This window comes from Sminthopsis crassicaudata, chromosome 6, assembly GCF_048593235.1.
Source record: "Sminthopsis crassicaudata isolate SCR6 chromosome 6, ASM4859323v1, whole genome shotgun sequence".
In the NCBI taxonomy this organism is placed as follows: domain Eukaryota; kingdom Metazoa; phylum Chordata; class Mammalia; order Dasyuromorphia; family Dasyuridae; genus Sminthopsis; species Sminthopsis crassicaudata.
Window position 1 is genome coordinate 31,090,181 of NC_133622.1, and position 25,757 is coordinate 31,115,937.

General features: G+C 36.8%; 1 protein-coding gene across 12 annotated transcripts in view; it reads right to left on the reverse strand.

The window, feature by feature from the left end:
- Positions 1-25,757, reverse strand: part of APBB2 (amyloid beta precursor protein binding family B member 2) — a 423,157-nt gene that overhangs the window by 248,684 nt on the left and 148,716 nt on the right. For all 12 annotated transcript variants that reach the window (XM_074273724.1, XM_074273730.1, XM_074273722.1 and 9 more), the window contains one exon: positions 21,974-22,082. The gene's annotated coding sequence lies outside the window, so the exon portion shown is untranslated. The remainder of the gene's footprint in view (positions 1-21,973; positions 22,083-25,757) is intronic.

The window sequence follows — 25,757 nt, forward strand, 5'->3', positions numbered from 1 at the left end:
GATGGCCACCTTTTTAAAACGTTATTTTGATGGGAAAGTATATATATATATATATACACACACACACACACACACACACACACACACAGACACATATATATATATACACATATACATACATACATACATATATGTATATATAAAACCCATAAACTTTCAGACCTCAATCTGTTTGCAAATTATGCTAGACTTATATTTTGCATTTGTGATTATTATGTTAGGAGTAAGTAAATGGGGAAGAGATATACAAATATAATTGAAAAACAAGATGAGAAAAAAATTCAAAAGCCATTAGTGCCAGATTACAAATGAGTATGGAAAGCAACCAGAACCTCCATTTATTATAGCATATGCAAAGCACTATGCTATAAAATAGGACACTAAATGAATCAGACCCTGTCCTCCAAGAGTTTACAATCTACTAAAGGGTGATACTATGTATACAGCTAAACAAACACAAGGTAACTGAAGGAGGGAAAGAGTAATAAGGCTTCATAATGCTTTAAGAATTGCATAAATGAACACCTCTGGCTGTGTGACCCTGAGCAAATCACTTAACCCCAAGTGCCTCAGGAAAAAAAAATAAATAAATTGCATAAATGCCAGCGATTATTATTATTCTAATTAATTTGACTCATCTTTTCAACAAAGTTCCTGCCAAAACAAATCAGGAACAAATTACTTTTATATTTAATGTTCTCTGAACTATCTTAAGGATAGATAAAAATAAATGCTTTTGCAGTTGAATAGAAGTATTAGGCTATAAGCTCATATTCTGTGGGCTCACTGAAAGCATCCTTGGTATAATTCCAGTAGCAGACAGCACAATAGGGATGATATCTACCTCATCTTTTTCCCATGTGATTTTGGTTTCCTCTGTTAGAAATCTATATTTTAAGAGCTATTTGATCCATGGAGCTTGTATTTTATAAAAATGTGGTAAAGTAACTTCTATTAGAAATGTCATTTTTATATTCTGTGATTCCATGCCCTATCCAGGCATTCACCAGCAACAGTTTGGGCTGTGATGATGCTCTAGTTCAAGAGTTAATTGAGTTTTCAAGAAGAGTGTGAGTCCTATATGGATAGTATGAGACATCTGTCATCTGTCAGTCCATGAATAATAATGACTTTCTAAAAATTCATTCTAGTCATGGCTTGCTAGGTATTCAAAAGTTGCTAACTTTTTACAGATGACAATGCAGCATCACATAATTTCTACCAAGTTTAACAAGTCCAGGCTCTTTAAACAACCACCCTTCTGTTAATTCGGGTTCTGACAACCTAATACTGAAATAGAATTCTAAGACCCTGTGTTTTCATAAATCTGAATTATTTCCCTGCTTTTTCTTATTATAAATGATTATCATGGCTGTTAACTAAAAGAATCAGGGAAGATTTCACAGAGGGAGTAGTGCCTGAGTTGAATATTAAAAGAAAGATAAGGATTCTGAGAGATAGGCCTGAGGAAGGAATGAAATCCAGGCATGGAAACTGGTTTCTACAGCAATGGTGGGAAATGAGATTATAACTTTGGCTGTTAGTCTCTGTAGTGTTCTGGTTAGCTTTCTGGAGGTCTTGGGGACAGCCTTTGTTTCAGCAGAATAATCACCATGAGGATAGCCAGAGATAAAGTCCAAAAGTCTTTATTGTCGCCTTCACAGTCTGTCTCCTTGCCTGGGGTTCGGCTAGCTTTCTGGAGATCCTCCGGAATGTGTCTTGGTTTCTGTGGAGGAAGCAGGAGGACCACCATGATGGTCTCTGTCTTGAAGTGTCCCTGAGTTCGAGGACTTGTGCTCCAGCCTCCAGCCACCACAAAGGTGGGAGATAGAATGAATGTCTCTGGATGAGTTTGTCCCCGCTTATATGCGCTATTATAATTACATCATCCTAGGTGTCAATCTTGTAGAACTTGTATTAAGTACTAGAGAATTATTAATCACCACGCTAAACTAGATAACCATAATCGTATCAACTCCACTGAGTTAGCACCCTGTAAGAATTTCCCAAAATTCTGGCCCATTATAATCTGTAGGTGATGTGGAGAGATCCAGAAAGTAGTGAATGGAAGGGACCAGAAAGGGTAACTGCTTGGGGGAAAGGGTTTGCTTATCTCTCTACAGATGGAGAAGGAATCAGATGGGGGCCAACAAGAACCTTGAGAGAGACAAAAAAAAAAGGAAAAAAAAAACCCTCAAAACAAAGGAGAAGATCTAAGAAACATCTGACACTGAAAGAGCATGGCTGATAATGAGAATGTTACAGAACTTCAAAACCTGTTAAGAATCATTGGATTCTCTGAGACATAATAAAACTGTTGCAAGATGAAAACCATCAGGAATCATTGGATTCCCTAACACATGATAAGACTGATACAGGACTTCAAAATCTGCAGGAATCATTGGATTTCTTGACACATGAAGTAATGGACAATAGATTGGTTTTGGACTATTTCTAGGACCTATAGACATGTATAATTCCTCATGTTGATTCATGTTGTTTGTTAAATCACTAATAGTCTGTGCTATACTGCTATGTGCTTGTGTAATACCTCCCATGATTTATGTATACCTGTTTCAAGTGAGACCCTTCAAAAATCTACTAATCTTACAACTGCGACAAACTCAGCCAGAGACATTCATTCCATCTCCCACCTTTGTGGTGGCTGAAGGCTAGAGCACAAGCCCTCAGACTCACTATTCATTCCATCTCCCAGCACCATGAGGCACCTGAACAGACTCGCGGAAGACAGAGGACTTAAGGAGACTTCAAGACAGAAGTATGGCTCTCTGCCTCCCTCCCAGAAACCAACACACATTCCAGAGGACCTCCAGAAAGCTGGCCTAGGCCCCAGGCAAGGAAACTAGACTGTCAAGGAGATAATAAAGAATTTGGGCTTTATCCCTAGCTATTCTCATGGTAATTACTTTGCTGAAATGAAGGCTGGTCCAAAGACCTCCAGAAAACCAAAAAGAACATTACAAGTCCCACTTTGCTGAAATGCAGAATGTGTGTTAGGGGGGAAGGAGGAAGTAATGCAAAATCAGACTGTAACAGAAACTAAAAGTCTGCACATAAATGAAGGAAAATATCAATACTGGAGGAAAGATACATCAATCAGTTCTACATACTGCAGCAATTAGATTTCAGGTTTGAGGAGGCTGAGTGTTAGGTAATTTATCTGCATATATCTCAGGTGATCCACATGCATTTGGCAGATGTGGGTGGTAACTAAGATAGATGGTATTGGTTGGGATACAAATAGACTTTCTGGACAAAAGTCAAATACTGTAAGAAAGTCAAGCAAAAACTCCAAACTGGACCCCATTGTCACCAGAAATGGATAAAGTTTTTCATGACAAAAGAACAAATAATTTTTTAAAGCCGCACTTTAAGAGCATTTCTAATGTGCCCAGCATCAAGGATGCCTACAAACAAATGCTAAGCAAGAACAGAAGATGCAAACCATTTGCCTGCCCGATGGAGTTATTTCATAAAGTCAAATCTAGAAATCAATCACCCAGTCCTTTCAGCTTCCTTGCAAAAATATAAATCACCTTGAAAGAAATTCATCAGTTCGGAGATGTCAGCTCTGCTTCAAATTCTTCAAATTCACTACCCAAGCTTTCTCGACCCCATAACTCCCAGATTCTTCTTTGTTCTACTGGTTCTCATGAAAAATCAAAGAGCAGTTAAAATAAAAGTTTCATTTTCTAGTTGTACAAGTGAATTATATTGTGATCGCATTAGGTTTTGAAAAGCAGGAGATAATTTTATCTCAGCCAATCTTAGGATTCCCTCACCCGCACCCCCATACCCTGCTATGAATCATCTGGAGATCACAATATGAGGCTGATTCCCATATAGCATGCTGGAATGTGTCAAAAAAAAAAAAAAAGGCAATTTAATCATCATAGAGCTAGAGAGGTAATATGGCAATCTAGATGAGAGAGATGCAAAAAATGAAAGAAGGGCCCTGAAGATTTATAAGCTCATTTTATATGTGCATTTTCCAGAAATGTATTAAAGAATGAGTCTCTTCAGGTCAGGGCAGATAGGTGGCAGAGTGGATAGAGTGAAGGACTTGGAATCAGGAGGATCTGAATTCAAATCCAGCCTTATATATATACTATGTGATTCTGGACAAATTACTTAAATCTGTTAACCTCAGTTTCCTCACCTATAAAATGAGTTGGAAAAGGAAATGACAAACCATTTCAGTTATCTCTCCCGAGAAAACCCAAAAATGAGGTCACAAAAAGACGACTCGACTAAATCACAACTCCATGCTGGGGAAGGTAAAAGGAATATCTGCCCTCAAGGAACTCAGAGTAAGATGCAAACTGCTACCAACCTGCAGGAAGTCCAGCCTTTCTTTAGTGAGTGTCTGAATTTTTATCCAGGAACATCCCCAGATAAGAAATGTTCTATACTGTGTTTACACCCAAGGCCTTTCCCATTTGACAGCCTCAGCAAAAGCTTGTGCTTTTGAAAACTCAAAGAATTACTAGGTCTGTGGGCCAAACACATCACAAAAAGAGGAAAAGGGCCCATGGATACAAAAATATTTATTGGACCTCTTTTATACAGGTAAAAAGCTAGGGCACGAGAAGATGCCCATTAATGTAGAAATAGCTAAACAAATTATTCTATATGAATATAATGAAAAAAAAAAAAAGACAGTTTTAGAGAACCCCGGGAAAACTTCCATGAACTGATGCACAGTGAAGTAAGCATAACCAGAACAATTTTAAAACTGCAAGAATATTGTAAACAAACAACTTTGAAAGTCTTGGGAACTTAGATCAAAGACTGAGGATGAAGCAATAAATCCATTTTCAGATAGATAAATGACAGAGTTCTGATATAAAATGAGATATACATGCTTTGGATGTAGCCAATGTGAGAATTTCTTTTGCTCCACTATGCATGTTTGTTTGTTGTTTTTCTTTCTTCCTTTCTCTCTCAACTGTAGGGGAGGGAGTGAAATAGGATAAAGAGAAGTAGATTTTGTTGTTGTTGTTGTTCACTGAAAAAAATGTAACAAAAAAAAAAAAAAAAAAAAAAGAAAAAAGAAAAATTGGGTCTACCCCTACTCCACAGTAAGAAATAGGAATAGCCATTTAGGATTCCCTTTAACAGTAAGATGTAGTCACAGATGATGCTACAAATTTCATGGAGTTCCTGGACAGTAAGAGGTTTTCTTCCGCAAAATAGATATGTCCAACAATGTATACTGAACCAAGGCAATGAAAAATCCCTATTTTCCAGGATTTGGCATGTGACAGGACAGGTTAAATAAGTTCATACAAATAGAGCACCACTGCAGTTTTGGTATAAATATGAGCAGCAAAGAGTTGGTATAAACGAAGCAGGAGAGATAGTAGCATGGGCTCTTGGGAAGCAAGTTTAATGAGTTGTTGGTTGATTTTAAGTAATATAATCTAGAACTGTATGTCCAAATTAGAACAAGCATTTATTAATTGCCTACTATGTGCCAGGCACTGTATTGTACTAATTGCAAGGAACACACAAAAAAGCAAAAAATATCCCTGTCCTCCACAAGGTCATAATTTAATGAGAGGAGACAACATGCAAACAACTCTGTATAACTACTGGGAAAAAAATGAAGATAATTTCAGGGGAGATGTTAAGAACCTAATATTTTTCCGGATGAGAAAACTGAGGCTATAAATAGGGTTAAGTGACTTGTCCAGAGTCCCACAGCTAATTAGTGTTTGAGATCAGATTTGAATTCTTTCTCACTTCAGGCCTGCCACTCAATTTGTAAAGAATCTAATAGTTTACAAAATTAGTAGGATAGGCTGTATGTTACCTATAGTGTTTCCTAATTTGCTTCTAAGCTAATTAAGCAATCTAATTGGCAATCCAATAGTCAATAGTTTGAATAGTCACATAGCAAAACAAAGAAAGTCAAAGTAAAGAATAAATAAAAATAAACCTTAACACAAAGACTAGATCTTAAATGTACAAGGTTTCAGTTATTTCTTAAAAACCCTGGGGTTTTCCATTGTTTCCGATTATTATTTTTTTAAATGTTCAATCTCATCCAGCTATTCCTTTAAAACCCTGGGTTTTCCATTGTTTCAGATTATTAATTTTTTTAATGTTCAATCTCATCCCTAATATTTGGCAGTAGCACTTTAGGACAGAAGAATTTGTGAGGAACTCTTCAATTGGAGGGAAAAAAAACCCAGTTACACATGCTTTAACTTTATGGGAACAATTAAAACATGACAAGTGAAAAGCAGTGATGGAAAACAGAAAAGTTAAAGAGATTCTCTCTAAAATTATGGTAAAATGCTGATTCTTTAAACCCAGCATTCTTTTACACATTCAAGTGGAAAATCTATTTTCTATTGCCACACTGCCATTATAAAACTCAGAAAGTCCATACTAAAGTGGCATATAATTGGACAGCTTGACAGTGTTGTTCATAAAAAGCAAACTACCTAAAAAGGCATATTTTCAATGGAAATTTGTCTGGATGGGGATATTATTGACAGTAATTACCCAGATATTATCATATTATCGTACATAGTCTCCAGCTAACATTTCTTCAGTGTCATCTTTGTCCTTTTACCCATCTATGTAATCCAAAATTATGTTTTACATTGAGCAGTAAAATACTTCTCTGGGAGATCTTTTACAACTGAATTCTAATAGGATGTTAAATCATAAATTTTACGTTCAAAATATCAGTCATTTCATTTGTGAGTATGTTAACCTGTCCACGTTCTTAATTTCACCTGCACATAAGAGATTGATAAATTTGTAACAAAGATATACAGGGAGAAAGACATAAAATGTGTGTGTAAAACAACAATAGTCACTTTAGCAGAAAAGACAAAAGGCAGATTTCAAACAGCACTCGGATCACTAAGGGCAATGCAGTGTTCCTTACAATATGTTCTTCCTTCTCAAGCCTTTTTTCACAACAATGATGGTTCACTGGAGTGATCACTTACTCAGGGAAAGGAATGAAGGGGAGCCACAAAAGAGAAACCTCTTAACTGACATAAAGCTTAGGAAAGGTGGGGAGAGAAGAGAGCTAGTGACACAAGGGCTAGAAGGTGGGCCAGGAGAGATCTAGGAGAAGTAAAAGGGAGTTCTAAGAAAAACATCAGGGTAAAAAGATCGAAACTGTATTTGCTTTCCTGAACAAATTGTAGCGTATGAAGGTAATGAAATATTATTGCACCATAAGAAAGGATGAATGAGAAATTCAGAAAAAAAAATAGAAAGATTTGTATCAGCAAAGAAATATATATATATATATATATATATATATATATATATATATATATATATATATATATATATATATATATATATATATATATACACACAGTAACTACAACATTGTCTATGTGGTCAGACTTGATTTGTGTTTTACTTTTATCTGAATGAACTGCTCCTCCTCCCCCTTTGCTTTTTAAATCTTTGTTACGAGGAATATTTTGCTGGGTAAATAATAAGGGGGGAAAAGGAGATATTCAGGAATGAAAATGATGCAAAAACAAAACACAGCTACAAAAACTGAAAACTAAAACAAAATGCTGGCCATCACTCCACCTGACACACTGTCACTGCAATCAACTTACTGCAATCATCCTAACAATACAATAAACCATAGAAATTCGCAAGACAAAATAGTTTAGTTCATCTTTTAAATTAACTTATGTGAAAGACACCAGGAAAGCTTGTTCTCAATAATGTTTCTACCCATGAATGCAAAATGGAAACTCGATGTCTTTAACTTTAACACCAAGAATGTCTTTTAGAAGATGTTATTAAATAAAGTTAATGCCAGTTGCGGGAGGAAGTAGCTACCGTGTTTCCCCGATAATAAGACACTGTCTTATTATTTTTTTGGGACTAAAAAACACCAGAGGGCTTATTTTCAGGGGAGGGCTTATTTTATCCTCCATCATGCCCCTTTTATCCTCCATCATGCCCATTTTAGCCTCCATCATGCCCCTTTTAGCCTCCATCATGCCCCCTGAGTGCTTATTTTATTCTCCATCGCTTACTGAACTTACCGAGTTTTTAGATGGTCCTGTCTCAGCTCTACTCCGCGGCGCTGCTCTCAGTAGCGCCAGCAAGCAAATCACCAGGGAAGAAGAGGATGACGCGCTCACTGCTGCAGCTCTGATTGGATGCAGCTCGGACGTGCGTTTCACCCGGGAGGGGAGGGCGGCGCTGCTTACTGAAGGTACCGCTACGCAGCATATAGCGCAGGGGATCACCATGATGACCGTTTTCATAGTAAGTTCGATAGGGCTTATTTTCGGGGGAGGGCTTATTTTAGCGGAATATTAAAGAGTATGTGGGTGTCTTATTTTCAGGATAGGTCTTATTATCGGGGAAACACGGTAGCTGGCACAGTGGATAAAGTGCCAGGCGTGGAGTGAGAAAAAATTCAAATCTGGTCTCTAAACACTTATTAGCTGTGTGACCCTGGGTAAGTCACTTAACCCTGTTTGCTTCCATTTTCCCATCTGGAAAAGGAAATGGTAAATCCCTCCAGTACCTTTGCCAAGAAAACCCCAAATGGGATCATGATGAGTCAGGAACAACTGAAAAATGACTGAACAACAAAAATATCAAATTTTAATTTTTCATAACTTCCCCCAAGCCATTTCTTTCTACTTAGGATAAAAATTTATGTTTTAGAAAATAATGTATTTCTCTCTCTACTCACAGATTAAATGGAAATGCATCTGAATTAAATTGCTATTGCCATAGAAACACTGATATTTTAGATAAAAATTACTGATGATGCTATGAATGCTTTGAAAGCTGTTGGGTTCTATAAACATGCACATTATCACATTTATCTATGATTACCCATTCTAAGTCACCACTATATGGGCCATCACTTGTGATTAACAAAGTTTATCTTGCTGAAACAAATTAATAAATGCCTACTTATCTGACTTTCCAAATAGCTAATGAGCATTTTCCCTTCTTTCTGCATATTGAAACATGTACAACAGACAAATAGATATTTTCTGAGGCAACAAATGCATAATAATTAAATTATTTATTAGCATAATTAGGATGGTTGGTAAGATAGATATATAGCATTGTCAAGTTCCAGTGAAAAGCACCAAAAATTGTACTTTAATACTCACAAGAAATAGAAACTGGGTTAAATAATAATAATCTATTAGGAGGATGCTATTTGTTATATAAATATATTAGTCTAGGAATATTCCTATGGGAGCCAAACATTAGTGTCTGTGATTTCATTGGTTTGTGGAGCACCTAATAACAAACCTCCTTTGCCCATTCAGCTCTCTACTGTTCTGATTTTAGAGTCTTAGAAAGTTGTTTAATCCATTGAGAATTCAAGAATCAAAGAGCCAGTGGCTATCAAAAGTAGAACTGGAATCCAACTCTTTATCCATTACACAAATTGCTCTCAAATACATTTCCAAATATATATAAAATTATAAGACTTTTACTTATATATGAAAACATAATATTCCATTGTATCAATGAAATACTTTAGTATAAAGCATTTAAAATACACTATCTTATTTTGACCCTCAAAACAATAAACATTTAATAGTATCATAAGACCCACTGAAAGACCTTAAAGATTACTTGAAGCAACTCCCTCCTAAGAAACTAAGATCAAGACAGGTGAAGTGTCAAAGGTCAAACAGGTAGCAAACAAGCAAAGGTGGGAAACAAACCCCAGATGAGGCTGAGTAAAGTCAAAATTACTATGATATGAAAGAAGGGCAATCTCTCAAATGAATTTTAAAAAACTTATTCTAGTTACCAAGTCAGACAAAAATTTGAATTATCTGAACCATATAGAATAACTATAGAGTTACTGAAGTACCCTCTCTTAAGCTTTTAAATGCTGCTGAGTAATGAAATGGAATAGGACATTCAACTCTCTAGACCTCCCTTCACTTTCTTCCCCTTTGATATCACCAAAATCCACCTTTTCTCTCTTCTCCTATTCTATTTCCACTTAATATATATTTTATATTGATTATTCTATCACTGTCCTTTTTTATTGGAAGCATCTCAAGGATAATAACTGGCTGGTAGAGTACTATATATCCCTGGGTATGCTCAATCAATATGTCTGCAAATATTTATTGAGTGACTAGTGAGAGACAATGTGTTATATGAGAAGAAACATGCTGTAATAATAACAGTAACAAAGACAAATGAGATTATGCAGTGCATTACAGTTTGTAAAAGGTTTTATAAACATTATCTCAAGTGAACTTTCTAACAGCTCCATGGGTTAGGTGCTACAAATGTCATCAGCACCATATTACAGTGGAAAAAACTGAGGCACAAACCGATGATACGGCTATGGTCCCATTGGCAGAGAGTGACAAGAGGTTCAGTGTTCCTTGCTCCTCTCAGCAGGCTTCCTCAAGTAAAGTAGAGAGGTACAAGGCTTTTAATCAAGAGATCTGCCTGAAAACACATTCTGCCTCTGACACTTACCAGAACATGGGCACATCACATGGCTTCCCAATTCTAAGGCAGGGGAAAGACTTGAGTAGTAAAAAGCTCAGAAGCAGCCTACAAAAAAGAAGACTTGTGATGTGATGAAGAGGATTATACCATATCGTAGGCCTTTTTGGACTACGGGGGTTTCCTTAGTGAGATGAAAATAATAATACCTATAGTACTTGCCTTGCAGAGCTGGTGTGAGGTTTAAATGAAAGAATGTACCTGACTGTGTTTAGTAAATGTAAAAACTGTACAAAACTGTAAAAACATCAAGTCTTGTAATTCTAAACAATTACCCTAAGAGCTAGAGAAGGAAGGGGACGAGCTATACCAAAAGAAAAAAGGGGGGTCATGATGCTTGTCCTTAAAAACCTGCCATTCCATCTGGGATTATGACTGTCCCTCTAAAAAAAATCACAAGGAGCTAAAAAAAAAAAAAGGTACAACAATAAATGCTTTGAGTTCAGAAGTCTCAGAAATTAACTGAGAGCTACAACAGTCCAGAAAGGCCTGAAGGAGAAAAAAGAAGAAAGAGGTCAGAGGTGGGAACTTGTGGCAATCACATTTGTCCTTGGTCCAGGTGCTGTTAGCAGATCAATAGCAGCCCATACCTGGCTTGTACTTGGTCTTATGCAAGCCAAGAGAAACACAGGCTATCACTCTACCGCTGATGAGCAAGGGAGGAGAGTTTATAATTTATTCACCGAGTGGAATACTATGCAAGCAACCAGCCCATCATCCTAGACCCAGAGCTCCAAGGTCCTCCCCTGACCTATGGGAAAGCTGCCCAACTCCACCCTGTCAGGAGACTTCTGAACTGGGCAACAAACGCTTGATGAGAATTCTCAATGAATCTAGGGCATATGAAATATGGGTCAGGCTTATTAAAATATGAAACTCTCTGTGGTTTTAGCCCCCACACCATCTCTGAGAAAGTTCCTGCTCTCTGTTGACCCAATGATGGTTTTTCAGAGAGTTAATTTGTCATGGTCAGCGATTTAGTAAACAGTATAACTGCAAAGCGACTGTCAATAATTCTGTACAGAGACTTTTCCCAACCAACTGCAAACTTCTCACTTTTATGGGGTGCCTAGGAGGATACGAATATGTTGAAAGGCAGAGATTTAAGTTCATTTGCTCCTCCAAGGAAAAAAAGAAAAATATCGTGACTTCAATTAGTGATCCTGGAGTAGCAATAGTTCCAGATCTTATTTTTGAAACAAGAGATGGTTCAGATGGAAAATCTCAGTCCTTAGGGCAACAACAAAGGGGCAGAAGGTAGAACGGATGTTCTTATGTAGAAATCTTTTTTAAACTCAATGTTCAAAAGCAGGGGACAGCCAGTTTTTGAATTCATCAAAATTCCAATTCCTGAATCAAGAGATTGCCATCTACTATGGGCTTTTCTAACCATGAGTTGGGGAGGTGGGAATGAATTACAAAGTGAGGTCCTGAAACATTTCTCAGAAAGTTAGCTAAGTTTATATGTTGCTCTAGAGGTGGCATTGGAAGGGACCTCTGGGAAAGGTTCTTGGAAAGAAGAAAGTACCAGGCTTTTCATTTAAGCAATTTGCATTTATTGGCTAAAATACTTTAACTTTACAGATTTTCATTTGTTCACTGGTTCAGTCACTCATTCATTCTACAAATGCTTGCTGGATGCTTTCAGTGGTCAGTAAGGTTTGAGTGTCCATTACACAAAGAAAGTATCATCAAAAGAATGAGTTTGGTATTTGCCTTAAAATTCATGCATATCCCCCAAGGAATGTGTTTTACCAATCCTGGGATGCTCCATGAAATCCCTAAGGTAATGCTGATTTAAATCAAAGTGAATTATCTTTGCACACATTGGGGGGGGGGAACCTCCATCCAGAGTTAAGAAAACAGTTTAACTGTTTTTGTTGTTCCCATTTTTCCAGTGTCAGAAAACTTCAGCCCCAATTTTCTCCATTAAGCAAATGGGCTTCACACCTAGCTTCACTATGATAAAAAAAAAAAAAAAAAAAAGTTGGCCAGAAAAAATTTTATCTTATTGGTACTTTGCTAACAACTTAACACACAACACCTTCCAGGGAAAAGGGACAAAAGGGTTTGTGTTAAAATTTTAAAGAAAAATAAATAACCTGTGACAGTCAAAAGCTGGTGATTCACTGAATAACAACAAGCTAGAAGAGCCTTTCCTATTCCTTGATGGCCCTGGTAAAATACCAATATTTCTTAGTGATTGTCTTTTCCTTCCACCTCGAGAGAGACTGAATAGAATAAAAATAAGAAAGTCTCTCATCTGGCTGTACCCACCAAGGCTTTCTATGCAGGATTATTCACCTAGTTCTTTTTTCGAGCCACAGCAACAAATGCAAGTTAGGAAATCAAGCCCCAGGGAAACTCTGAGTTCTACAGCCCAGGAACACTGCTCCGCAGCAACACCCCAGAGTATTTCAGAGGCCAGAAGTAATGATCCTCTTGAATAATACTTTCCATTAAAAAAAATCACTTCCAATTCCGAGCAAGCATAGAGTACAAAGCAAAAACAAAACGTCTTTTAAAGATCTATATCATTAAAAAGGGAAAAGGATCCACATGTGCAACAATGTTTGGAGCTATCGTGGCAAGGAATTGGAAAATGAGTGGCTGCCCATCAGTTGGAGAATGGCTGGATGAGTTATAGTATATGAATGTTATGGAATATTATTGTTCTGTAAGAAATGACCAGCAGGAGGATTTCAGAGTTCAGACTGGCATGAACTGATGCTGAGTGAAGTGCGTAGAACCAAGAAAACATGGCACACTGCAACGGCAAGATTACATGATGATCAATTCTAAAGGACTTGGCTCTTTGCAACAATGGGGGGATTCAGGTCAGTTCCAACAGAGCTGTGATGGAGAGAGCTGTCTGCACCCAGAGAGAGGACTATGGGGACTGAATGTGGATCACAACATAGTATTTTCACCTTTATTGTTGCTGTTTGCTTTTTCTTTTCTCTCAATGTTTTTTCCTTTTTGATCTGATTCTTCTTGTGCAGCATGATAATTGTGGAACTATGTTTAGAAGATTTGCAAGTGTTTAACATATTGGATTACTAGCTTTTTAGGGTAGAGGGAAGGAAGGGAGAAAAACTTGGAACACAAGATTTTGCAAGGATGAATGTTGAAAACTCTCTGTATATATTCTGAAAAATAAAAAAGTTATTACAAAAATAAAGATCTATAAAAGCTGACAAACTGATTACAATCTGAATCTGAGTCTTTGTTGATTCACAATTCACAACCACCCTTAGCACTGCACTTCAGCCTTCCATTAATGAGGTTTCTCGGGCCAATTCCATCTCTGAGACCAGGGCTTCTGAAACTTTTTCCACCTGGGATCCCTTTTCACCCAAGAAATTTTTACATAATCCCAGGTATATAGGTACATTAAATAAGTATACAAGTCAAACATTTACTGATAGTAAATCATAAACTTATTTTAAAACAATTCTCTGGTACACATATGATTTTATTATTTATTAAAAATGAAAGCAAATTTGCATACTAATGAGAAAGATAGTACTTGTTTATTTTTACATTAAGCATAAAACCTTAGCAGAATATTTGTTACCTTTTAGTGTTACCAATTTTTTCATTACCTCCACAATTACTTGACCCTCAGTTTGAGAAGCTTGGTTCTAAATCCTTCAAAACTAAAACTTCTCCAGAATGAATCTTCAAAATTAGATCCAGCTTATCTTTTAGTTGTTTTTTAATTTGAATTTCAAATAATGTCACCTTCATTTCCCAATAATTAAAATCCTCCTCCCTTCTACACTCTCGTTGTCTAGCAATGTTTTCCAGAATAGCTGGACAATTTGCATTTTCACTAGAATTATCTGGACTTGGACAATTTATAAGTGTTAATTCTGTGCCCTGGCCTAGGATGTGCCCATTTGTACGCCCATTCCTTGGCCTGGACTCCAGCCTCAACTCCCCTTGTTTTTCCCCCCCAAAACTTAGTACAAACACCATCTTCTCCTTAGTACCCTTTTGATGTGATCCCCACCCCACCTCCACTTCTAGGACTTTCATCTCTTCCAAATTCCCTTATTATTAATATTATTCTTTGTATCCCTATCTATTTCTATCTAGTCTCTCATAATAGAATGAAAGCCCCCTGAGGAAAGCTCTGTTTCCTTGAGACTCTGGGAGCCGGGGATATATGTGGCCCAGTGTCAGCTCTGCAAGAGGCAAGATTAATTTATTAATTGAAACATAGCATCTGAAAGAAACTCCCTTTGGCCAACCTTGACATTTCAGGCAAATATCGCTAAGCAATTCAACCCAGAAGAGGGTAACCCTAGAGTCTGGCACCAATTAATACAATCAGAATTAAACAATATGCTCCTCCGTGGACTTTATGTCTCACCCATCCTTCATGGGGGAGGTAACTCATCAAACCTAGGTAGATGATTTGCCTGTGGTTCCCTACCCCCCACCACATTTATGTACAAAATACTGGTCTCCATTGGAAGAAGGGATTTTCATACTGGGAGTTCCCCAACACCAATCAATGCCCAAGTATCAAACTCTCCCTAGAATGAACTAAGTGCTAATATAATTACCATCTACAACCATGTGAGGTAGGGAAAGGAAATCTTTTCACGTTCATTTTACAGAATGAAGCTATTCAGAGACTGCTGGTAAATAGTGGGTCCAAAAAGTGCACTTAGGTCTTCAATCTAATACTCTAGTATGCAGCATGCTGCCTAATAATCCACATTAGAGTACCTCTACGGGACATGTGCAGGACTGGCATCCTTGATCAAGGCTCCTCCTCATCTTTGTCCTTTGGCTTCCTCATTCTCACAAATTATATAATTGTAACAATCTCAGGTAGAGGCTCCTATGCAAAGATGGCAAATAGCAATAACCACTTGGATCTCGGTCTTGCTGTCTCTCAAAGCTTGGTGATCAAAGAACAAAATGGTTCCGGAAAAAAATATGGAAACAAAGGGAAGTATAATTTCACATTTCCTCAGCACAGCCCGGCTTGCAGATCAATACTGCTAAAAGCTTACAAATGATGGGGCAAAGGTGAAGGAGCCCATTTCCCAACATCACCTCACTCTCAAACAAATCCTCTTGAATATTCATATCTAATGGAGTTCACAAAAACTTCCAGATCCATTATCAGAAAGGAAGGATCTATGCCTTTGAAAATCTCATCGTCAAATGGGCAGCAAGGTGCACACAAAGCATGACACCTCCTCCTACAACAGGTAGAGTCACTGGAAAATGCCTGGCTTCTGGAAGCTTACAATCAAAATCTAATGGAACAGATTCATTAAAATAAACTGCATTCATTAGAATTAATTAATTCATGTCTCACCTAGGTCTGTCTTTAAGTCATCACCTCACCTACAGAGAACTTTCACTGTTACTTATGATCCACAGAGTAGCAAGACCGCTAAATTTGGAAGCAATCAACAAACACTGTTTAAGTACCTACTACGTGTCATCAAACCAGACAAATTCAATTCCTGTACACGTGTGACTTTGGGTCAAGTTTCAGTTCTGTTTCTTCACTTGGAAGACAGGGGTTTTAGACTGGACGACATCCAAGTCTGGTTCAACTCAAAATTTATGATTCTATGATTCCAGCTGATCCATAAGGTCCCTTCCAATCTCTTAACTTTCTGTCCTTTCCTCCTTCAGTTCTCAGATAGTTCCCCCATAATGCCATCTGGGACAATTCTTCAGCAACACATCAGACAGGTTTTTCAGGTACCTTCTTGTTGTCGACCCTGTTTCTGAGGCAAGTTCTCTCTCACGGCTCCCTCCGTGACCTCCATCCTGGCTGCCCTGAGCCAGCACCTCCTGAGCCAGTATCAGGAGCCTGCCCAGACTCTTCCCTCAGCTCAGCATCTTGATACTCGCATCTAGACAGAGCTTTCATGTCCAGGGATGAACTTTACCAATGGGATCTCATTTGATCCCAACCACACCCCTGGGAGGTAGGAGCTAGTATACCCATTTTCCAGATTAGGAAATTTAGTCTGGAAGAATGTAAGTGATTAAGTGCCCAGGGTCTCCGAGCTGGTATTTGTAGCAGAACTTGAACTCAAATCTCCTGAACTCCAAGTCCAATTTTCTATGTATCTATCTTGTAGCAGGTAATGCACTCCTATTAGAATCATTGGAATAGGGAATTATGCCGCAAAAAAACCCAAAACAAAACAAAAACCATGATTTTTAATTTGCTTCCCCTAATCTAGAGGCCACTGGTGGATAGAATAGGTCTCAAGTCCGAAGATTTCAGTTCAAATTCTGCTTCAAATACATACTATATCACCCTGGCCATGTCAATTAATCTCTCTGGGCCTCAGTTTCATTATCTACAAAATGGGGATAACAATAACACCTCTTATTCATGATTGCTACAAGGATCAAATGAGATCCTATTTATAAAGTGCTCTGCAAATCCTAAAATGCTATAAAATGTTAACTATTGTGACTATTGCTTATTATTATTTATTATTACTTACTTATTATTTATATTATTGTTGTTTTTATTACTTAAAGTCTGCCTATCTCGGTTTTTTCAGCTATAAAAATGGAGACAACCGGGGCAGCTACATGGTGCAGTAGACAGACCACAGGCTCAGGAGCCAGGAGGATCCAAGTTCGAATCCAGCCCCAGACAATTGACACTTACTACGGATGTGACTCTAGACAAGTCACTTAACCCCAAGTGCCTCACTTCCTACCTTCCTCTCCCAATGGAGACAGTAATGGCAACTACCTTCCAGTACTATTATAAGGATAAATGAAATAATATTTGCAAGGTGCTTTGCAAACCTAAAGTGTACTCCCTCCCTCCTACCTTCCCTTTCTCTCTTACTCTCTCCATCATTCCCTCCATCTCTCCCTTCCCCCCTCCATATACATATGTGTAAATATGTATATACAAATGCATATATGTGGTACTTATTATTATTATCATTATTGTAAATCCAGTATTCTGCTTAACAATTACAGCTTCTAAATTGGGGAAACATTTCCTTTGTCCCTTTCCTTAGCATGAAGAAAGAAGACTTATATATAGATGAATCTCAATTCCAAGCACTAATTTTTTATTTTGGGAAAAGGGGAAGAAATTACACAGCATGCATTTTATAAGCAGGAGATTGTGTTGTTTTATGCCACAGTAATTAATCAGCAAAATAAAGCCTTCTATCTCCAAAAATTGCCAGCGAGAAGTTAATTTTAATTTTAGTTTCAGCTACTCAATGTGACAACTAGGAATTTCCTGAAACTAATCAATCTGGTTATCTCCCTGAAATCAAGGAGCCATTTATAAACGTCCACTTGATTGTAAATGAAATGAAAATTTTGCATGTATCACACAGTCAAATCATTTTAGAGCTAGATATGAGAGATCGTCATCTAATTTAACTCTTTTCATTTTACAAATGGGGAAACTGAGGAATGGTTAGGATATACAATGGCAATATAATGGAGAGGCAGTGTGACATAGGAGACAGAGTGCTGAACACAGAGCCCAGAAGACCCCCTTGTCATCATATTGGCAATATGATGTCACTAATTCACACTGAGCTTACAATCAACTGAAACCCCTCCTTAGATCTTCTTTACCTGAAATTCTATCTATCCCTTTCTAACTTTTCCCTAAATATTTGATCACTTTAAAACTCAAGTACAGGACATTTTAATTTGAATTTATAATGGGTGTTTTGTCATAAAACAGAAATGATAAAGGACAAAAGTTCTCAAGAGGTCATGTCTTCTGTAATTTTTAAGACTTTTAAATTAAATTTAATACATGAAAAGAAGAGATAGATAAATATGACACATTGTAGGAAGTCTATGGCTCAGAGAACCAGTTGTTTTATGCTGGTTTATGGTAGACCAGTATTATCAAGGACATAATCAATTGTGTATAAGGAAGGATTTCAAGGTCCATAGAAGCTTAACAATTTGATGTTGGAAGATAATCAAATGTATTCTAATGAAAAGAGAAAAATCAATGCCTTGTGTTAATTTTGGCAGTGATTTTTCTAAAATAACATTTTACTTCAATAAGTTAAAATGCCATTTGTGGCATAAACTCAATTAAATTAATACAAATAAATAACAAAAACTGACCACACACATAAACTGACTATAAAGCAAGAAGAATAACAGATTTAATAACTGGCCTTTCTATTAGTACTTTGGGATTTGCAAAGCCCTTTAGCATATTAATTACTTCATTTGAGTTTTGTGTCCTGGTGAGATAGATGCGACAAAGTTTTTATTTTTTCTTTTCTAACTGCCATTCTCTAAATCCATCATTCCATTCAAGAAGTTCCTTTTATGGAAGTTCCCCCACCGATACAGAACAATTCTTCTGTGTCTTAAGAGTCTCAAGGAGTTGCCTGGGCACAGAGGGGTGAAACTGCTTGCTCACCCATACATGTGTCAGACTTTCTTCTGGATGCTAAGGTCAGTTCCTCCATCCATGAAGCTGCCCTTCAAAGACCATCCCACTTTCAAAATAGAATACCATGGAAAGGGCTTGGAGTCAGAAAGCCCCAAGTTCAAAAATGGCCTCTGATACTTACTATTGAGTTTACCTCAGTTTCCTCAACTGTAAAATGGCAATAATGATAGCAGCTGCCTCTGGATTGTGAGGAGGATAGAATGAGAAAATATCTGTAAAAGCACTGAACACAGTGCCCGATGCATAGTGGCCACCATGTAAATATTTCTTCCCCAATAACTGCTTGCTGAGTAATTGAATTCACCTTAAATAACCCTATCTGGGTGTGCGAGGAAAATTTTCAAGGTATTTCTTGGAAGAGGTTGAAAGGGAACAAGGGAAGGAGTATTTGAATATGTGAAGGCAAATTATTTGGGGATTCAAGTTATAGAGGGGTTCGTTTTTCCTCCAAAGCAAAAACAAATGGGAAGAAAGATCAGATGACTGATTACTTTTGAAAATACTAGGCCACCAAACAGAAATTTCAGAAAAGGCCTTTGCCACCCTTTGTGAACCGACAAATAAACAGCTTCTCAGCAGAGAGGGGAGCCCTGCTTTCACAGGCCTCTCGGTGATATATTGCTTACTCAGGCTCCATTTGTCAACAAGAGTCAAGCAGCTTTCATACCTGTACAGAGGGTGTTTAAAAGGGGGAGGACAAAGGAGCTAAGGAGGGCTAGATCTCACAGCAGAACAATTACACCCCCTAACCATCAGCCAAAAGGATTTTTACTTAATTCAATAATCTCATTTAATACAGTTAATAATTTAGTAATGGAAAATATTTTTCCTGAGGATAGTAAATTAAAGATATTTCATTTTTTTTTGTCATAGAATTTACAGTGTTATGAGATTTGGTACTATCCCATTTCAGCTCCCTACCAAAGAAAGGCAAACAAAAAAGCAATGAGAAAGGCAATTTAGCCAAAGAAAGGAGGAGGATTGAAAAAGTCCTAATTAAGCTTCAAGGGTGCCAGGCACTGGAGAGTCACGGACATTATCATGGTATCATGAATCTAAAGCTGGGAAGTCCCTCAGAGGCAATCTAGTCTAGACTCTATTCCAGCTGAGGAAACTGAGACCCCAAGAGGAGGCGCGAATTACTCAATCACACAGGAGTAAGTGCCCTCCAGACACCCAATCATTCTTAGGAACTTGAGGGCAACACGCTTGCCACATGCATCTTTTTTTGTGGGGAAGACAAAAGGACTATCAACTTATTCCTGATTCAAAGATGTACCAAAGATAAAATAGCAAATTACATACGTTTTTCTTTATTGCACTGGAAAAAACTACATGACCATCCCATCCCGGGATTCTAAAAGATATCCCTGAATTTTTTTTTTTAATTCCCTTGACAACAGTTTGGATTGTTGCCAATCTAGTGCTTCTATATGATAATATTATTGATTATAAAAGGGATCTAGCACCCAGGGAAGATTTCCAAAGTCTTTATTTCAACAGCATTATTATCCAGTAGAAAGACTATCACCTCCAGTCATGGAAAAAAAAAAAAAAAAAAAAAAACGGACAAATTCTAAGGAGTTTCAATATTGCTTGAAGCAAATCTACCAATGAATCTCTTTCAGTGTTAATATATTCCAGAATGCCTGGCAATATAAATCTAGCTTCATTTAAACTTTCATTTGCATTCGCTACACACAGACATGTTTTTTACCTTCAAAGATATTTCAGAACTAAAAACACTTGCTTCTTTATAATTATTACAAAATGCCTAACATAAGACAAAAACAATACGTAATGTATAAAAATGTAACCTGTAAAAACTTTTTACTATTCAGTGTCCCTGGCTCAATTTCTATAGCATAGGTGTCCAGGTTTTCAAAAATTATTTCAGGATTCTGTCACTGCATAATCATAGCTGCGCCCCCCAATGAAATGCCTCACAAAAAGGGACATTTTTGTCATTTAAGGTAGTCTGGATGACCAACAATCTGGTAAGGAGCCTGCAAAAGGAATTTCCACTTAGAAAAGATGGTTTGACTAGGTGACTTATGAGGAGCCTTCCGGATCCAAGAAGCCATGGGTGAAATAAATATATAGTTTTAAAACACAAGACAAGCTATTACATAATTTAATTAATTATCAAGTATTTTTATGCTGGAAAGAAAATAGATCCATAACGGATTCTTTGGGAAATGTCAGAAATGATTTTTTACATTTTTCCCAGCATTTGGCCATGTTTCAGTCATAAATTGTGTAAATTAAGACTTTCAAACTGCATAACTTATCTTATAATTTTTCTTTCATGTTCACTCTACCATCTTATCAGAACTCTCACTTGGCAGAATTGAACCTTCTGCCAGGAAAGCATTTTTTTTTCAGGAGAGTAAAAAACATTTATGCATTAACTTTAAAGTATACTTAAAATACCAGAAATAGATGCAAAAACCATGGATCTGAATGGATCATCAATATCCTCCCAGGATTAAACCATTTGATTAATCTGTTGTGAATCAGCAATTCAGTATTTCCATATCCTCTTTTTGTTCCTTCTCAATTAAGAAGAGTCACTTGCAACTACTATATTTTTCTTACAAACATGAGGTAGCCTGAATCCTGAGACAGAGAAAAGAGGCTTAGATTCTGTCCTCTCTTGCACCACAGGATACTAGATTGCCTGGGAGGTATAATCCAACCATTTCAAACCAGATAAAGGTTTGCTCACTATGTGAAGAGCCCCATGTGTGAAACCCAGCAGAAATGGCCTACTGTAAAAGGTTATCCAATGTCTTGGAGATTCTATATAGAACAGATCCACCAATTTCCCCTTTTGGCTTTGAAAAAAAAATCACATTGTAGGCAGAAAGTCCCACCCTAGGAGTTGAATGAGTTATGGATGTCACAGAAACAATGTTCACCCTAAACTTTGAAGAAATAATAACAGCTTTTTTTTTTTTTAAGGGAAGTTAGAAAATAACTTACTTTTCCCAGGTCTTTGGTAGAAAGTACAGATGGTAAAGTTCCTTTTGTCCTTCCAAGACGTTGTCAACTAATAGCACTCACTCAACTAGGTCAGACAGACCAAAGGAGTCTGAAAATAGAATGGGAACAAAAATTAAAAGCCCAAGTCGGAACAAAAATCCAAACAAAGTCGCCAGTTATTCATAACATTCCAGGACAAGTGAAATAAAAGTATTTTTGAAATACTGAAATGACCAGACACCTAAGTCTAAAACTAGGTCAATAACCCCTGCTCAAATCTGGACAGTAGTTTGCTCTGTGGCCTGAATAAGGCATCAAAGGCCAGGGACAAGCTTCTTGGAAACTTTCCACGGTAAAAATGTACTCAGGAGTCAAAAAAAAGAAATGGGATGGACAGATCTAGGCTTCTAATTATACCATAGCTCGGAGGTGACGGGTTTCTGAAATTAAATGTGCCAGTCAATATCCTAAAGATGAGTTCATTCCACAAAGACAGATACAGTTGTAAATGGAAATAAAGATTAAACATTTATTGGACAATCGGTACACAATCTATAATTTTGTTTTTTAATTATAAATTCTTTTAGAAATAACAAAGACAAATCAAGGACAAAATACAGGTAATAGTTAATTTACTCAAAAGACATTTATTAAGCAACCTCGAGTTTTCAGAAACCTGCCTCTGCATCAAAAGATACAATATAAGGATTCTGAGAAATCAAAATATAGATTAAAAATGTATATATTTAAGAGCCTCTCAAAAACTAACTTGGGGCAAAATTATACTGATTTTAGTTTGCTGTTTGTTCTTAGTTCTTGAAGAGGACCATGACATGAGGGAGGTGATATCGTGACATGCAAATGAATGGGACTGAGAGCTGTGCAAGGTTGCCAGCCTCATTTTCTCCTCCAGTGTCATCTGGGCCAGATATCGGTCAGGATGAATGGAGATAGCCTGAGATGCAGGGAGAAATCTTATCCTTTTTAAGTTAAGGTCTGCACTTTGTCTGAGGCAACACCCATTCAGTGTAAAATTCTTACAAGTATTATTGTCTGTGATAGATGAGCAATTTCAAATCAGGAGGAAAGATCCTACTTAAGGAAGACATACTGATCACTTACATTGAAGGAAACAAAACAACTATAAAATAGCACTGAGAACTAGAAGAGCATTTAGGAAAGGATAAAAATGTTCTATATGCTTTAATAGTCCTCGAGGGCATGTGAATATAAAAATACAGTGGATCCTCATGACAGAAACTTAGTCGAGTTTTTCCGTAGTTGTTTTGTATTTACTGGAGTTATGTACATACTAGCTTTGCCCCTTTCTTTAAGAAGCAGAATACTATGGTAGAAAGTCTAGTAGAATTATAATCAGAGTTGTGAGTACTTTGAAGTAATGGAAGTATCCTCCTTTCTTTCTCATAAGTCTTAGCAAAGTGTTTTGCAAATGACAAACAGAAAGAATGGAGTCATTGAATCATCCAGAATTAAGTACATTTTGTTTAAATTGCACAAAACAATTAAGGATACAGTGAATTTTGGAAAAAGGACCTGGCACATAGTGGACATTTAATAACTGTCTATTGATTATTTAAAACAGTTTAAGAAAAGGATTATATTCAAATATAACACATTTTGGTTACTTGAAAAAAATCAGTGATTCAGAATAATCTTCAATAATATCTGATAAAATGGGAACATGTCGGAGGAGTTATGAAGATAAATAATCAACACTTGAGTTCAGCTTCCTCATCTGTAAAATGAGAGGTCAGTCTCTAAGATTCTCTTTATGGAACAAATGGACAATAATTGATCACAGAAAGCTTAGGTCCCCCTCTTCCCTGAAGTTTTCCCAGATGTCCTCTCCTTCTCTCCCAGTCTAACATCTTTCCTTTTCTACTTTTTCCTCCTCTTATCACATTCTGTTTTGTACCACATGCTTCAGTAGAATATCAATTCCTTCAAGGCAGAGAAGATGGGATTTTCTATTTTCATATCCCCACAAGAAAGGCCTAACTAATTTACACACAGTAAACACCTAACAGAACTATGGTATCATGGAACTGGAAGGGATGGTGGAGGTGGTGGTAAATAATAGTAATTACTTACTTACTTAACAGTAGTAGTAGTAGTAGCAGCAGCAGCCTCCACCATCACAATTAACATTTATTTGGCCCTTTAAGATCTGAAAAGTACTTCTTTTAAGTCCCAAACTAAAATCCCACCTTCTACTGGAAGCCTTCCCTAATCCCAGTGCTTTCTCTTCCTAAATTATCTCCTCTTTATCTTGCATATAGTGTGCTCTCTATGTATTTGTTTGTATGTTGTCTCCCCCTATTCCTAGAGACTCTGTTTTACCTCTTTTTGCATCCCCAGTACTTTGCAAAATACCCAACACCTAGTAGGCCATGATATTCTGATACTCAAAAAAAAAAAAAAATTCAAGGGAAGTAGGTGCTATAATCTCCACTTTACAAATGAGGAAACTGAGGTTGAGACAGGTTAAGTGATTTACCACTAATAAATGTCTCAGACACTACTTAAATGTTTAAGGCAGGATTTTAACTCAGGTCTACCTGTTTCTAGGTCAAATGTTTTAAATATCAAGCCACTTAGGTGTCAAACATCAAATAATCTAATTCCCTATCATTTTATACATGTAGAAAAAAAAACTTCAGAACTGCAAAAACTTCTTTAAGACCACAAAGTAGCGGAGCAGGAATTTGAACACAGGTCCTGAGACTTTTAAGTCTAACATTTGTTCCATTGCGCTAAATTGGCTCCCTAATCCAAATAATGCCAAATTTTGAATTAGTGGAACTTTGATTTTGTTTATTATTAAATGGTGGTGTTTCATCTATCATAAATATGAAAAAAATGAAGTTCTGAGCATATAAGGGGTAATATTTCTTTTGGACAAGAGCAACATTAAGTTAATATAAATGAAGAAAGAATTTAGGAAAACAATGAGCAATTAAATTTCTTTCATAATATCCTAGGTCTCACATAGAGACATTTATTCATTTATTTATTTTTGATTTAATAATTTTTCCAAATACATGTAAAGATAGTTCTCCACATTCATGTTTGTAAGATTTTAAGTTCTGAATTTTTCTCCATCCTTAGCTACCTCCTCTCCCCAAGATGGCAATCATATAGACAATACAATCATATTCATTACACCTCCACTTCAGTCACGTTGTAAAAGAAGAATCAGTATAAAAAGGAAAAACCTCAAGAAAGAAAGACAAACAAGATAAAAGATAGTAAGCTACAATCTGCATCTGCAATATGAAGAATGCCACAGTCCTTTCTCTGGATGTCAATAGCATGAGTCTCTTGGAATTTCCTTGTATGGCTGAGAAGAGCTAAGTCTTATCATAGTTGATCATTGCACAATGTTGCTGGGTTGTGTACAATGTTCTGGATCTGCTGCTCACTTCCCTCACCATCAGTTCACGTAAGTCTTTCCAAGTTTTTCCATAATGCTTACTATATGCCAGGTAATGTGCTAAGCATTTTATAATTAGGATCTCAATTGATCCTCACAATAACTCTAGAAGTTACTTCTGACAGACAGATACATATAGATATTACAGATATATATATTACAGATATATATATGCATATTTATATATGTAATATCTATTACAATCCTCATTTTAAAAGGCTCCACTAATGAAACTTTGTTTCTTAAAATACCTCTTTAAGTAGTAGTTATATTCCAAAAGGGATGAATTATCCCAACAGAGCCAGTGTATAAAACACAGATACTTATTAG